Source organism: Cetorhinus maximus, chromosome 29, assembly GCF_964194155.1.
Source record: "Cetorhinus maximus chromosome 29, sCetMax3.hap1.1, whole genome shotgun sequence".
Lineage (NCBI taxonomy): Eukaryota > Metazoa > Chordata > Chondrichthyes > Lamniformes > Cetorhinidae > Cetorhinus > Cetorhinus maximus.
This window is the reverse complement of record NC_135907.1, coordinates 5581467-5596130: the sequence shown is the minus strand read 5'-3', so window position 1 is coordinate 5596130 and position 14664 is coordinate 5581467. Positions and strand designations below refer to the sequence as shown.

The window sequence follows — 14664 nt, the reverse complement described above, 5'->3', positions numbered from 1 at the left end:
TTCTGCCAAACGACTTTGACAGTCTGCTCGGGGAAACATCGCACAGGATCCACCATCTCCTTTCCCCGCAGGGCCTATAGGACGTTACGTGCCGACCACTGCCTGATGGACTTGGGGTCAAAGGTGTTTTTCTGCATAAAGTTTTCCACCAGGGACAGGTGGTACGGCACGGTCCAACTACTTGGAGCGTTCCGCGGCAGCGTGGCCACACCCATCCTTCGCTAAACCGGGGACAGGTAGAACCTCAGCACGTAGTGACACCTGGTGTTTGCGTACCGAGGGTCTACGCACAGCTTGATACAGCCGCACACAAAGGTGGCCATCAGTGTGAGGGCGATGTTGGGCACGTTTATTCCCCCTTTATCTAGAGGCTTATACAGCGCGTCCCTGCGGACACGATCCATTTTCGACCTCCAGATAAAGCGGAAGATGGCTCGGGTGATCGCCGTCGCGCAGCAGTCTGGAATGGGCCAGACCTGCGCCATGTACAGCAACAGCGAGAGTGCCTCACACCTGATGACCAGGTTCTTACCCGCAACGGAGAGGAAGCGTCGCTCCCAGATTCCCAGTTTCCTTTTCACCATAGACACTGGATCCTTCCAGTTTCTAACGCATACCCCGGTCCCTCTGAACCATATCCCCAGCACCTTCAGGCCGTCAGCACTGACGGTGAAGGGGACAAAGGATCGGTCAGCCCAGTTCCCAAAGAACACGGCCTCGCTCTTCCCACGATTTACCTTGGCTCCCGAGTCCAGTTCGAACTGGTCGCAGATGTGGATCAGTCTGCACACCGACAGCGGATCAGAACAGAAGACGGCGACATCGTCCATGTACAGGGAGGCTTTGATCTGAGTGCCTCCACTGCCTGGGATCGTAACTCCTCTAATGCCCGGATCCTTCCTGATGGACTCAGCAAAGAACAGGCGAGAGAGGACAGCCCTGCCTGACTCCAGATTTAATTGGAAAGCTATCTGATTCCCACCCATTGATTGAGACTGCGCTACTGATGTTAGTGTAGAGTAGGATCCAACTGGATCCAATTGCGAATTCCCTCCCCAAACCCCATTTTGAGAGCACATCCACCATGTAGGTGTGCGATATTCTGTCAAAGGCTTTCTCCTAATCCAGGCTGATGAGGCAGGTGTCCACACCCCTGTCCTGCACATAGGCAATCGTATCCCTGAGCAGCGCCAGGCTGTCAGAGATCTTCCTGCCCGGCACAGTGCAGGTCTGGTCAGGGTGTATCACCAATTCCAGAGCGGATTTGACCCGATTGGCGATGACCTTGGACAGAATCTTATAGTCCACATTCAACAGTGAAATGGGTCGCCAATTTCTAATTTCCTCCCTTTCTTCCTTGTGCTTGTACATGAGGGTGATGATGCCTTTCCTCATGGATTCTGACATACTGCCGGCCAGGAGCATACTCTCGTACACCCCTAGCAGGTCTGGGCCCATCCAGTCCCACAGAGCCCAATACAACTCCGCCGGCAAGCCGTCGCTTCTGGGGAGATTTACTCTTCTCGAAGGACTCAAGGGCCTAAGTCAGTTCGTCAGGAGTTCGCGGTTTGTCCAGCCTCTCCCGTGTACTGTCGCCTAAGACCTCCGTGATAGAGGACAAGGAGGACTGGGAGGCCGTGCTGTCCGTCGGCTTCACGTCATAAAATCCGGCATAAAAGGATTTGCTGATCCTCAAAATGTCGGACTGCGCTGACTTTACTGATCTGTCTTCTTCATTCAGGCTGCTGAACACAGAGCTCTCTCTCTGTTCCTTTTGGAAGAAGAAACGTGAGCACGTCTCATCCTGCTCCACGGAGCGGACTCTGGAACGGAAGATGTTCTTGGAGGCAAAGTGCGAGGCTTGCTGGCTCTTCACCTCTTGGAGTTCTTCCTTGACATCGACCCCCACCGACTGCAGCCGGAGCAGATTCTGCATCTTTTTCTGGAGTCGGGACATTTCCCTCTCTTCCTTTCTAGCTTTCTGGATGCTTTTGAGGATGAAAAACCTCTTGGTGTTTCCCTTGATCGCTTCCCACCAGTGTGTCAGGGACTCAAAGAGGGGTTTCATGGTTCTCCAACCTTCATAAGCCCTCTTGAGCTCCTCAATGTTCTCTGGGGTCAGCAGTTGCACGAATAGCTTCCATGCCCCCCTGCCCACCCTCAGGTCCTTCTCCAAGTGGCAGTCCGCCAGTAGGATGCAGTGGTCAGAGAAGAACACCGGCTTGACCTCGGTGGATCTGACTGTGAATGCACGGGACACAAAGAGGAAGTCTATCCTGGAACGAATGGACCCGTCTGGCCGCGACCAGGTGTATCTACGCTGCGCTCCGTCTGCAGGGTTGCTGAAGACGTCGTGCAGCTTGGCATCCTTAACTGTTTCCATCAGGGATCTGGACGTAGCGTCCAATCTGCTTCCGGCCCTGCCGGATCGTCCAGCCGCATCGATGATGCAGTTGAAGTCCCCGCCCAGAATGACCGGCCTGGAGGTCGCCAGCAGCAGTGGGAGCTGCTGAAAAACCTCCAGCCGCTCAGCTCCTTGTGACGGGCCATACACGTTAATTAACCGGAGTGGAGCGTTCTTGTACATTACGTCTGCTACGAGGAGTCGCCCGCCCACCACCTCCTTGACCTCGGAGACGGTGAAGTTGCCTCCCCGCAGCAGAATACCCAGGCCGGAGGAACGAGAGTCGTTTCCGCCCGACCAGATCGATGGCCCGTGGGACCACCACCGTGACCATTGCCTGTAGGAGCTGAACTGGATAACCTCACTTATCCACGTTAAACTCCATCTGCCAAATTTTGGCCCATTCACCTAACCTGTCCATATCCATTTGTAAATTTCTCATTTCTTCACTGCAACTTACTTTCCCACCTATTTTGGTGTCATCTGCAAATTTAGCTATGGTACCTTCTACTCCTGAATCCAAGTAAATAGTTGGGGCCCAAGGACCGAACCCTGTGGCACCCCACTAGTTACAGCTTGCCATCCACAAAAGACCCATTTATCCTGACTCTCTGCTTTCTGTTGGTTAGCCAAAGCTCTATCCAAGCAAATATATTACCCTTAGCTGCGTGTGATCTTATCTTGTGTATTAATCTTTTGTGCGGCACCTTATCAAATGCCTTCTGGAAGTCCAGACATACTACATCTACAGGATCGCCATTATCCACTTTGCTTGTCACATCTTCAAAGAACTCTAGCGATTTAGTCAAACACGATTTAGTCTTCATAAAGCCATGCTGACTCTGATGGATTGCATTTTGACTTGCATTTTAGGAGGGTAGTGAAGGCATTGGAGAGAGTGCAGAAGAGGTTTACGAGTTTGGTTCCAGGGGCGAGGAAGTTGAGTTATGAAGTAAGATTGGAGAAGTTGGGACTGTATTCCTTGGGGAAAAGAAGTCTGAGAGGAGACTTGATAGAGGTATTGAAAATCATGAGGTATCTGGAGAGAGTAGATAGGGAGAAACTGCTTGCACCGATGAAAGGATCGAGAAGGAGCGGGCACAGGTTTAAAGTAACTAGCAGAAGAAGCAAAAGTGATAGGAGCAGCGAGTGGTCAGGGTCTGGAATGCACCGCCTGATAGCGTGGCGGAGGCAGGTTCAATTGAAGAGGGAATGAGATGATTATTTGAAAAGAAAGCATGTGCTGGGTTACGTGGAGAAGGCAGGAGAATGGCACGAAGTGAAATGTTCATTGGGAGAGCTGGTGCAGTCACGACGGGCGGAATGGGCTCCTTGTGCAGCGTAAGGATTGTGTGAACGTGGATGTAGACGTTTCCGAGTAGCTGTGTAAAGTGTGTGAGCTTTGAGGTGTGAGTTTTGACTGTTGCTGTATCAGCAGCAGCAGCAGCAGCGGGCGGGAGCGGCAGCAGAGAGCTGGTTGAAAGTGTTGTGAGGCGAAAGGTGCAGCTGAGAGAGTGTTTGAGAGGTGTATTTGCAAGTGAAAGATGTTTTTGTATGAGTGAGGTAGAGTGTTTGTGAGATGAGAGTGGTGTCTGTGAGCGTTGGGTGAGCGTGCGTGTTTTTTGTGTGTAGATGGTGCGGGTGAGTGAGAAAGAAAGAAAGTTGTGTTTTGAAAGATGTGCATGTTGAAAAGTAAAGAAAGCAGATGTTTGTAAGAAAACTATTTTTAGCATTGAAAATCCCCTGGAAAGGGGTGGTGCACCATTCCCAGAGATACTGCAATACCGGGTCGATGCGTGGAGTGGACGGAGCAAGCCCCTATTCCATCTCCCTGCTCCAAAAATCAATTTAATATATGGTCCCCAGATAAGGGACGTATCAGATATTAAACTGATAAGAACAGATTTTTTTTTTTTTTTTGTAAAAATATACTTTATTCATAAAATATCTTCAATCACATTCCAAACCATTTCAAAAACAACATTACAAGGGTACAATCCAGGTTAAACTTTTACAAAATGTATCACCAGGTGCATCAGTACAAACAATAAGAACAGATTTTTTTTTTTTTTTTGTAAAAATATACTTTATTCATAAAATATCTTCAATCACATTCCAAACCATTTCAAAAACAACATTACAAGGGTACAATCCAGGTTAAACTTTTACAAAATGTATCACCAGGTGCATCAGTACAAACAATATTACAATCATTTACAGCCTTTCATTTTGATCTGTACAGCCCGAGGGGCTCTAAACAGTTCCCAGTCTCTCGGTGCGCTGTGGTAGAAAGGTCTTAGACAGCGACCCTTCCCCATTGCGCCTTTGCGGCAGCTGCCCCAAGCTTTAGTGCGTCCCTCAGCACGTAGTCCTGGACTTTGGATTGTGCCAGTCCGCAACAATCGGTTGGGGACAACTCTTTGTGCTGGAAGACCAACAAGTTTCGGGCAGACCAAAGCGCGTCTTTCACCGAGTTGATGATCCTCCAGCTGCAGTCGATGTTTGTCTCGGTGTGTGTCCCTGGGAACAGCCCGTAGAGCACAGAGTCCTGTGTCACAGAACTGCTCGGGATGAACCTCGACAGCAACCACTGCATCTCTCTCCAGACTTTCTTTGCAAAGGCACAATCCACAAGGAGGTGAACAACGGTCTCTTCCCCACCACAGCCACCTCGAGGGCATCGTGCAGAGGGGGTGAGACTCCTGGCGTGTAGGAAGGATCTGACGGGGAGGGCCTTTCTCACCACCAGCCAAGCTACGTCTTGGTGCTTGTTGGAAAGTTCTGGCGATGAGGCATTCTGCCAAATGACTTTGACAGTCTGCTCGGGGAACCATCCCACAGGGTCCACCCTCTCCTTATCCCTCAGGGCCTCTAGGACGTTACGTGCTGACCACTGCCTGATGGACTTGTGGTCAAAGGTGTTTTTCTGCATAAATTTTTCCACCAGGGACAGGTGGTACGGCACGGTCCAACTACTTGGAGCGTTCCGCGGCAGCGTGGCCAGACCCATCCTTTGCAACACCGGGGACAGGTAGAACCTCAGCACGTAGTGACACTTGGTGTTTGCGTACTGAGGGTCTACGCACCGCTTGATGCAGCCACACACAAAGGTGGCCATCAGTATGAGGGCGATGTTGGGCACGTTTTTTCCCCCTTTATCTAGAGGCTTGTACATCGCGTCCCTGCAGACACGATCCATTTTCGACCTCCAGATAAAGCGGAAGATGGCTCGAGTGATCGCCATCGCGCAGGAGTGTGGAATGGGCCAGACCTGCGCCACGTACAGCAACAGCGAGAGTACCTCACACCTGATGACCAGGTTCTTACCCGCAATGGAGAGGGAGCGTCGCTCCCACATGCCCAGTTTCCTTTTCACCATAGCAACTCGCTCCTTCCAGTTTCTAACGCATGCCCCGGTCCCTCCGAACCATATCCCCAGCACCTTCAGGCCGTCAGCCCTGACAGTGAAGGGGACAAAGGATCGGTCAGCCCAGTTCCCAAAGAACATGGCCTCGCTCTTCCCACGATTTACCTTGGCTCCCGAGGCCAGTTCGAACTGGTCGCAGACGTGCATCAGTCTGCGCACCGACAGCGGATCCGAGCAGAAAACGGCGACGTCGTCCATGTACAGGGAGGCTTTTACCTGAGTGCCTCCACTGCCTGGGATCGTCACTCCTCTTATGCCCGGATCCTTCCTGATGGACTCGGCAAAGGGTTCTATGCAGCACACGAAAAGGACAGGCGAGAGAGGACAGCCCTGCCTGACTCCAGATTTGATCGGAAAGCTATCTCTTTCCCACCCATTGATTGAGACTGCGCTACTGATGTTAGTGTAGAGCAGTTGGATCCAATTTCGAATTCCCTCCCCAAAGCCCATTTTGGAGAGCACATCCCCCATGTAGGTGTGCGATATTCTGTCAAAGGCCTTCTCCTGATCCAAGCTGATGAGGCAGGTATCCACACCCCTGTCCTGTACATAGGCAATCGTATCCCTGAGCAGCGCCAGGCTGTCAGAGATCTTCCTGCCTGGCACAGAGCAGGTCTGGTCAGGGTGAATCACCAATTCCAGAGCGGATTTGACCCGGTTGGCGATGACCTTGGACAGAATCTTATAGTCCACATTCAACAGTGAAATGGGTCGCCAATTTCTAATTTCCTCCCTTTCCCCCTTGTGCTTGTAGATGAGGGTGATGATGCCTTTCCTCATGGATTCTGACATGCTGCCGGCCAGGAGCATACTCTCGTACACTTCTAGCAGGTCTGGGCCGATCAAGTCCCACAGAGCCGAATACAACTCCGCCGGCAGGCCGTCGCTTCCGGGGGTTTTACTCTTTTCGAAGGACTCGAGGGCCTTAGTCAGTTCGTCAGGGGTTAGCGGTTTGTCTAGGCTCTCCCGCGTACTGTGGTCTAAGACCTCCGTGATAGAGGACAGGAAGGACTGGGAGGCCGTGCTGTCCGTGGGCTTCACGTCATACAGTCCGGCATAAAAGGATTTGCTGATCCTCAGAATGTCGGACCGTGATGACTTTACTGAGCCGTCTTCTTCCTTCAGGCTGCTGATCACAGAGCGCTCTCTGTGTACCTTTTGGAAGAAGAAACGTGAGCACGTCTCATCCTGCTCCACGGAGCGGACTCTGGAACGGAAGATGATCTTGGAGGCCTCCGAGGCAAAGTGCGAGGCTTGCTGGCCCTTCACCTCTTGGAGCTCCTCCTTGACATCGACCCCCATCGACCGCAGCCGGAGCAGATTCTGCATCTTTTCCTGGAGTCGGGACATTTCCCTCTGTTCCTTTCTAGCTTTCTGGGTGCCTTTGCGGATGAAAAACCTCTTGATGCTTCCCTTGATCACTTCCCACCAGTGTGTCAGGGACTCAAAGAGGGGTTTCACGGTTCTCCAACCTTTGTAATCCCTCTTGAGCTCCTCAATGTTCTCTGGGGTCAGCAGTTGCACATTTAGCTTCCATGCCCCCCTGCCCACCCTCAGGTCTTCCTCCAAGTGGCAGTCCGCCAGTAGGAGGCAGTGGTCAGAGAAGAACACCGGCTTGACCTCGGTGGATCTGACTGTGAATGCACGGGACACAAACAGGAAGTCTATCCTGGAACGAATGGACCCGTCTGGCCGCGACCAGGTGTATCTACGCTGCGCTCCGTCTGCAGGGTTGCTGAAGACGTCGTGCAGCTTGGCATCCTTAACTGTTTCCATCAGGGATCTGGACGTAGCGTCCAATCTGCTTCCGGCCCTGCCGGATCGTCCAGCCGCATCGATGATGCAGTTGAAGTCCCCGCCCAGAATGACCGGCCTGGAGGTCGCCAGCAGCAGTGGGAGCTGCTGAAAAACCTCCAGCCGCTCAGCCCCTTGTGCCGGCCCATACACGTTAATTAACCGGAGTGGAGCGTTCTTGTACATTACGTCTGCTACCAGGAGTCGCCCGCCCACCACCTCCTTGACCTCGGAGACGGTGAAGTTGCCTCCCCGCAGCAGAATACCCAGGCCGGAGGAACGAGAGTCGTTTCCGCCCGACCAGATCGATGGCCCGTGGGACCACCATCGTGACCATTGCCTGTAGGAGCTGAGGTGCGGTATCGCACACTCCTGCAGAAACAACAGGTCAGCTTTGACCTTGGCTAGGTAGTCCAAGGTCGCAACACATCGCGTAGTAGATTTAATGCTACGCACATTTATGGATACAATCTTTAAACCCATTTTAAAGCATTTATTCTCCTACCAAACCCACTGTCTCTGAGAGTCCCAGACCTTTAGTCTGCTCCTTCATACCCGTAGTGAGCTCAAATTCCTTCACTTTGGATGGGCTGAGGTAGATCTCCTTGGCCGTGTTCTGCTCCAGTGGCATCTGGAGGTTCACGTAGTGAGCGGGTTTTGAGGTGACCTTTGCTGGAGAAGCTTCTCCAAAACTCACCCCCTCTGGGGGGTTGCTGTTCCCGGCTTCCTGGAGCTGGGGTGCGATGATTGCCTCACTGCTCCCAGATTCCAGGGGCTGTGGTGCACTGGCCTCCTCAGGTTGCAGGCTAAGTTGGGGTGCGCTGGGCTCCTTGTTGTCTCCAATTTTCTGGAGCTCGGGTGTCTCGTCCTCCAACGCCCTAGAGCTTTGCCGCCTCTTCTGTCGGTGCCGCTCTGGCACTTCATCATCCGAAGAGCTGCTGCCCTTGTCATCCGTGTCGGATGGGAGACGCCTCTTGCCGCTTCTCTGGGAAACGCCTTTGCTTCTTCTTCGCTCCCTCTTACTTTTCTTGTTCTTCACCGTCCGCCACTCCCCCTGCTGCTTTTCCACTGCTGCCTCCTCCTCCATTGATTCGCTGTCCTGAGGACTGGAAGGTTCAGGGGGTAGTGCTGTTGATTGGCTCTCTGTTGCCTCAATCTCTTTCTCCACCTTGTCTCTCTCTGTGTCCTCCTTTGTCCCGTTGAGCTCCCTGGGGGCCTTGGTGGTTGGAGTGACACGGAACATTTCTTCTGCTTCCCCCTGGTCGGCTTTGGCTGCCTGTGCGTAAGTACGGCAGCGTTTGGGGCAGGTCCTGTAGAGGTGACTTGCCTCGCCACACAGGTTGCAGCACTTGGCCTGTTTGCAGTCTTTTGTCTGGTGCCCTTCCTGTTTGCAGATCTTGCAGAGGGAGGCGCTGCAGTTGGCCGCCACATGACCAGCCTTGCCGCATGAGCGACAATGCTTGGGTTGCCCAGCGTAGACCAGGTAGCCACGGTTTCCCCCGATGGCGAAACTGGAGGGAGGGTGGAAAATGGCTCCCTTACCATCGGTCTTTAGCGTGACCTTAAACAGGCGTTTGCCTGTCCAGATCCCCAAGTCGTCTCGAATCTCGGTGCCGCTCCCCACCTTATCGAAGTACCTGGTGAGGAAGGTGACCACGTCGGCGACAGGGACGAAGGGGTTGTACACATGCACCATCACCTCACGTTCCCGTTGCAACGGCAGAGAAAAGTGCGGCTCCGCCGTCAGGATCTTCATCTCCGGCAGGTCTCTCTTCTCCTCGAACACCCTCAGGAGCCGGACGCAGTCTGCCACTCGCTTGAAAGTCACGTCGAAATAACCACCTTTGCGGGAGTCGTGCAGGGTGAAGATCTCCGTAGCTTGGAAGCCGCACGCCTTCAACAGGATCCTCCTGGTGAAGAAGCCCCGATCCATAGGTGATCCTCCTTCGTCACTGTGGTTCACCGTGACTCGGACGGTGATAGGTAACCCACGGTATGGATTCGGATTGCGATTGGTTATCGCCCTTCCATACCGACCTTGCCTTGGCAGGACCATGGTGTCGCCCCTGCAACACTACACTTGATCTTAGCCAAAAGGCCGAGAAGCGATGAGAAAGAAAGAAAGTTGTGTTTTGAAAGATGTGCATGTTGAAAAGTAAAGAAAGCAGATGTTTGTAAGAAATCTATTTTTAGCATTGAAAATCCCCTGGAAAGGGGTGGTGCACCATTCCCAGAGATACTGCAATACCGGGTCGATGCGTGGAGTGGGCGGAGCAAGCCCCTATTCCATCTCCCTGCTCCAAAAATCAATTTAATATATGGTCCCCAGATAAGGGACGTATCAGATATTAAACTGATAAGAACAGATTTTTTTTTTTCTTTTTGTAAAAATATACTTTATTCATAAAAAATCTTCAATCACATTCAAAACCATTTCAAAAACAACATTACAAGGGTACAATCCAGGTTAAACTTTTACAAAATGTATCACCAGGTGCATCAGTACAAACAATATTACAATCATTTACAGCCTTTCATTTTGATCTGTACAGCCCGAGGGGCTCTAAACAGTTCCCAGTCTCTCGGTGCGCTGTGGTAGAAAGGTCTTAGACAGCGACCCTTCCCCATTGCGCCTTGGCGGCAGCTGCCCCAAGCTTTAGTGCGTCCCTCAGCACGTAGTCCTGGACTTTGGATTGTGCCAGTCCGCAACAATCGGTCGGGGACAACTCTTTGTGCTGGAAGACCAACAAGTTTCGGGCAGACCAAAGCGCCTCTTTCACCGAGTTGATGATCCTCCAGCTGCAGTCGATGTTTGTCTCGGTGTGTGTCCCTGGGAACAGCCCGTAGAGCACAGAGTCCTGTGTCACAGAACTGCTCGGGATGAACCTCGACAGCAACCACTGCATCTCTCTCCAGACTTTCTTTGCAAAGGCACAATCCACAAGGAGGTGAACAACGGTCTCTTCCCCACCACAGCCACCTCGAGGGCATCGTGCAGAGGGGGTGAGCCTCCTGGCGTGTAGGAAGGATCTGACAGGGAGGGCCTTTCTCACCACCAGCCAAGCTACGTCTTGGTGCTTGTTGGAAAGTTCTGGCGATGAGGCATTCTGCCAAATGACTTTGACAGTCTGCTCGGGGAACCATCCCACAGGGTCCACCCTCTCCTTTTCCCTCAGGGCCTCTAGGACGTTACGTGCTGACCACTGCCTGATGGACTTGTGGTCAAAGGTGTTTTTCTGCATAAATTTTTCCACCAGGGACAGGTGTTGCTGTACGTGGCGCAGGTCTGGCCCATTCCTCACTCCTGCGCTGTGGCGATCACGCCAGCCATCTTCCGCTTTATCTGGAGGTCAAAAGTGGATCCTGTTTGCAGGGACATGATGTAAAAAAACTCTGGATGAAGGGGGAAAAAACATGCCCAACATCACCCTCATCCTGATGGCCACCTTTGTGTATGGCAGTATCAAGCTGTGTGTAGACCCAAACACCAAGCGTCACTACGTGCTGAGGTTCTACCTGTCCCTGGTGTTGCGAAGGATGGGTCTGGCCACCCTGCCGCGGAACGCTCCAAGTGCCGTATCACCTGCCCCGTGTGGAAAAACTTATGCAGAGAAACACCTTTGTCCGCAAGTCCATCAGGCAGTGGTTAGCACGTATCACCCTAGAGGCCCTGCGGGAAAAGGAGATGGTGGATTCCGGCGGACGGTTCGCCGAACAGACCGTCAGGGTCATTTGGCAGAATGCCTCATCACCAGAACTCTGAAGAGAGTGGCCGTGGTTCTTGTCGAGGTGCATCCCGAGCAGTTCCGTGACACAGGTATGGACTCTGTGCTCCAGGGGCTGTTCCCAGGGACACACGCCGAGACAAACATCAACTACCGCCGGAGGATCCACTCGGTGAAAGACACTCTTTGGCTGTCCGAAACTTGTTGGTCTTCCATTGCAAAGAGTTGGCACATTCCAAGGTCCAGGACTACGTGCTGAGGGACGCACTAAAGTTTGGGGCAAAGGCGTAATGGAGAAAGGTCGCTGTCTACGGTTGCGCTAGATGTGTCGTGTAACTGGCAGGTAATGGAAAATTTCGAGAAACACTCAGTCACAAGGGAGAACACGTGACAGGCATGAGAGACAATCCATGAGTCTTTGTAGCTGAGTTTCCGTGTGAGCAACTAGCTCACAGCGCAGAGGAGTTCTTCGATCGAGGCCTGCTGTATTTTTGTCTTTGCTTTCAGCTTGAGCAGTCAAAGAACAAAGAAGAAAAAAAAGTACAGCACTTCGGCCCTCCAAGCCTGCGCCGATCGGTCTGTGGAGCTTGCCAGCTGACCAGGTATGCAGCTAAAGTCCTTCCACATCTACAGGGAAGGCAAAGTCAGCAGCGTTTCTCCCAGAGTGTAGAGAGTCCTTGGAACTCTCTTCCTCGAAAGGTGGTGGAAACAGAGTCTTTGAATATTTTCAAGACAGAGCTGGATAGATTAACAAGGCGGGGTTGGAAGGTTATCGCTGGTAGGCAGGAATGTGGGGTTGAGGTTACAATCGGATCAGCCATGATCTTCTGAGTAGTGGAGCAGGCTCTTGGGGCCCAGTGGCCTACTCCTGCTCCTAAGTTGTATGTTCAGACATGTAGGGGCATTACTTTTTACTGATTCCAGTGCTTCTCCTGCACTGAACCTGGAGAGTACTACGTCAGTTGCTGTTGAGTTGTTTCCTGATGCCCTGCTTTCTTTTGTACGAGCTGTCTAGCATCCTCGTTTATGGGCTTCCTTTGCTTGGCATTGGGCCTTCTTTTGGGCTGACTGTTGGTCTATTTCCTTTACGGGATGTCAGCATGACATCACCAGAAGGGAAATGTGTCATGTTATGAAGTCACAGTAAATAAGTCCAATGCATTATATCATTATAATAACACAAGATGATGATCAGCAGTGAGAAGGCAGGTGGCAGCAAGGATAAGTACAGGTACGACACAGCGAACAGCCTTAGATCCTGTTAAAATGTTGAAAATGTTTCTCCCCTTCTCGAAGATTATTTCCTTCAAAATTTTAGAAATCTTTCAGCTTCAACCAGAAGTCACACACAAGCCAAACAACAAAACCACCTGCGTGCACAGCACAGCACACCATCTGCCAGCCTGCAATGATGTCGGCTCTCTTTTAATCACCTTTTCCCCTCCCATCAGTCCTATTCAGCAGGCAAGCAAAGGAGCGCAGAAAATACATCTGCACGGCTGTTTCTAACTTCTAGAAAGGGAACAGCCTTATCCTAGGAAAGTGAAAAATACCTATACTGTCACAAAGTGATGAACTTGAACTGCAAAACACCACGCTTACCTGAGCTTGTGTCACAGTTTTTGCTGTCTATCTCAGCCAGTATTCTCAGTCGTCCATCCTGGCTTCTTGCTCTCTCTGCAGCTTTCAGATGCCTCCCCTTGGCCGGCCTCAGTGCTCGGTGATAGATCAGCGCTCGGTATTATTTCTGTCCTCAGTGGTAACTGCTAGGGGAGAAAGGCTTGACTTTTTCAATCACCTTTTACCTCAGTAAAATCCAAGTAGAACCTAAAGTGGCAATGCTTCTCCCTCTCAGCACCCAACATGTCTTGCCTTTTCTTCAGGTTGGATTTGAGGAAGCACTACAGTTGCTGCCTGGCTGCCATTTCAAGTACAGAGACAAGGGGCAGCCCCATGACCCCTCCCCCGACTCCTGCACAATATGCAAATGTAGCACATTGTCTGAGTGCAATTTGGGAGCTGAAGACGATTTCACAGTGGGATACAAGATATGAGGAGAGGTTTCCTCACAGACACACCGCCACATAAGCCCCTTTAAATTTGCGCGGCTGTGCAAAAAGTTTAATGGGCCCGCACACTTAAACAAATCGGTCACGCACTGTAATGACTCGCCTCATTCAGTTCAACAGAAATTAGGATCATGTTTTTAACCTGTGCCCTAGTTTTAAAATATTTTGTGTTCCATATTTACTTTCTCAATTTGTTATTAATTTACTTTACATTGCTTTATATTCTATTTTGTCTTGGACATGCATCACGGTTCGTTCAATCTCACTGGTTAAGAAAATTAAAATATTTAGTTTGATCAGGGTCTTACACTTGTCAAGAGGAGCCCTTTCAAATACTGGCCTGCTTTTGGAGGCCTGAAGTCACTGGAGCTGCACAAGTCAAGACGACTGAAGGCCTGATTCGCTGTGTAATATACTTTGCAGCATCTTGTTGCACTAGCAGGCAGGAAGGAGTTTTCAGCAATGCAGTTTAAAGGCTTGATACACTAAGTACACTTTCATTTCAGGTTTGTCATTTCAGGACGCTGCGTGTTTTTTTGCTCTGTTTTCTGACTCTGAAATTCTAATTCAGACTGTGGAGAAGAGCTGTTGTTGCTGCTGTTGGTTTTCTTTGTAACTGTTGTCGTTTTTTTGTGGAAAAATATACCTTATCCATAAAATATCTGAAAGAACATTACAAAACATTTCAAAATGGCCATCGCAAAAAGTGCAATCATATTCCAGTTTTTCAAATAGATCATGTCGCACCCTGCGACGCTTCAATACGATCAATGAACATTACAGACATTTCAACATGCTCATTACAGGCAGTCAGACAGTGCAATAGTATTCAAGTTATCTACATAGATCATGTTGCACTCTGAGGTGCTTCAATACAATTGTGATAAATGTAATATTCACCGCATACATTCAATGTGAGTCTTTCAGGCCGAGGGGTCCATACCTTTCCCAGTCCCTCGGTGCACTATGGCTGAAAGGTCTTAGACAGCGACCGTTCCCCACTGCGCATTTGTGGCGGCTGCCCCAAGCTTTAGTGCGTCCCTCAGCACGTAGTCCTCGGCCTTGGAATGTGCCAGCCAGTCTGCAACACTCTGCTGGGGACAACTCATTGCACTGGAAGACCAACAAGTTTCGGGCAGACCAAAGAGCGTCTTTCACCGAGTAGATGATCCTCCACCTGCTTGTCTCGATGTGCGTCCCTGTCCCTGGGATCAACACGTAGAGCACAGAGACCTGTGTCACAGA

The 14664-nt window shown here is 51.1% G+C and overlaps 1 protein-coding gene and 2 pseudogenes across 1 annotated transcript in view; all 3 read right to left on the bottom strand.

Annotated features, from left to right (window-relative positions):
- LOC144669595 (uncharacterized) overlaps positions 1-14664 on the bottom strand; it is a 57140-nt gene that overhangs the window by 26673 nt on the left and 15803 nt on the right. The gene's annotated exons all lie outside the window — the stretch shown is intronic.
- LOC144669698 (U2 spliceosomal RNA) lies at positions 4156-4334 on the bottom strand (annotated as a pseudogene).
- Positions 9840-10019, bottom strand: LOC144669684 (U2 spliceosomal RNA; annotated as a pseudogene).